Here is a 2,500-nt window from a genome sequence, read left to right as displayed (position 1 = left end):
TATATATATATATATATATATATATATATATATATATATATATATATATTTATATATATATATATATATATATATATATATATATATATATTTATTTATTTATATACAAATATATATATATATATATATATATATATATATATATATATATATATATATATATATATATATATATATATATATATATATATATATATATATATATATATATATATATATATGTGTGTGTGTGTGTGTGTATACAGTATATATATATATATATATATATATATATATATATATATATATATATATATATATATATATATATATATATATATATATATATATATATATATATATATATATCAGGAATATTTCATTTTAAAAAAAAATCATCATCCTGTCAAATGAACAACAATGGAAATACAAGCTGATAAAGATACAAATCTAACATAGCAAAGAAAGACTGTTTATTGTCAAGAAAACATGACATGAAAATTATTTGTTTGAGGGGAGAAAAGCCTACATGAATATATCTTCATAAATATTGTAAAAATACTGAATAAATACAGTAGCTAATTTCTCGGTGAACTCATTATGATTTTTAGAATATTCACCTAAATACTAGATGTTTGATTCCTACTTCGTGGTCTTTGTATGTTTTTATTAGATATGTTTCAACTCCCAACGGAAAAGGCCATTTATGGCTAATTGCATATTTTACTATGAGATATAAATGAAACTATCGTACTGTGAATTAGGATTAGTTCACGCAAATCTAAGTTTAGGAACCACGATCTACTACTGATTAAATGTATCATTTAATCCACATCATATCAAGAAAAGATAAATATATGTTGCTCAGGATTTTGGTGTACAATATGATCCAAACTTTATATAACTTTTGTATATGACGGTAATTATAATTACTTTGCCTCTTTTTCGTCTATACAATAAGTTTAATGTCTTACCTAGAAAAGTAATAAAATGTGTATTTGTTTTTCTTTTTTTTTTTTGGGGGGGGGGGCACATCCTTCACAAAAGGGGCTGCAAATATAATAATAATGGAAGTTATCATTGACGAATATTTCAAAATGACAAAAAATATTATAATTAAATGCCAAAGGAATATAAGAGAACATATGAGGTCGAGAAACTCAAAAATTTACTTTTGGTATTTTGATCGCTTCGGTAAGACGACAGTAAACAGAACTGGGATAAGTTTGACATTATATAGAGAATAAATATTAGAATTGACTCACGGCATCCTTCAACAGTTTAAATTTTTTTGGTATCTGGTTGCAGTTTCTGGTATCTAAATTCAGCATTATATAGCACGAAATAGTTTATTAAACATTTTAGTACAACGAATATATCTTATCAATTGCTATATATAATATTTATTATGATGAATAAATTCATGCAATTAAATTCACATTAGCCAAGAATTTTGGACAACAGTACCAGGAAATTGTTTATGGTGGATTACTTTTAATGATCGGACGGGTAAAACATAGTATATGATAAACGGATACCAAATATATATATATATATATATATATATATATATATATATATATATATATATATATATATATATATATATATATATATATATATATATATATATATATATATATATATATATATATATATATATATATATATATACATATATATATATATATATATATATGTGTGTGTGTGTGTGTGTGTGTGTATGTGTGTGTGTATGTGTGTTTGTGTCTATGTGTGTGTGAGTACATATGTATATATGTGTGTGTTTGTGTATATGTATAAAATACTAAAGGAAATTGCAATTTTTGAAGGAATATGGATAATATTATTAAAGAAAGTGACGGAATCGTAAATGATGTATGATATCACAGGAAATTTGGGTAAAAATATTTCTTTGTATGTAAGACAGCATTCACAACACTAAAGATGACTTTTTCTCTTTTCAATATCAATATAAGAGGAAAAGAATGGTTACTTAATAACTTCCAGAAAAATTTTGATGACCTCATAGAATTGCTGTAAAAATTATATATTCTGGAAAACTGTTATAATGTCTATTTCAACTTTATAATATAAAGCCATTTTATATGCAAACCAGTTTTTAAAACAAATATGATTTGAAACATAAATGGACAATTAAAATGATGTTTATAAGATTAACATATAAACTATATAAAATCTATTTATTTATGTTCTACATAGTCTTCATATATTACCCTGATTTATCCAAAATAGAAAAAAAAAACAGGACAAAGGATATGTTATATTTATATCAGCAAATTCATAATTATACTAATATATTCTGTTCTTAAAAGTATTAGGTATATAATAGATAACGAAAACTATTACGTTTGTATATTTCCCTGATGGAGATTATCGTTTAGACGGAAAAATTTTGTAAAAGGAATTATTAATTAGGGAGAGGGTGAAATAGGATATATAATAATGAATACTATCTAGAAATTAGTAAGCATGTGTAGACAATGCAGTATGTTGTTGT

Source organism: Palaemon carinicauda, chromosome 13, assembly GCF_036898095.1.
Source record: "Palaemon carinicauda isolate YSFRI2023 chromosome 13, ASM3689809v2, whole genome shotgun sequence".
NCBI lineage: Eukaryota > Metazoa > Arthropoda > Malacostraca > Decapoda > Palaemonidae > Palaemon > Palaemon carinicauda.
The sequence above is the reverse complement of the archived record's forward strand: the minus strand, read 5'-3'. Positions refer to the sequence as shown.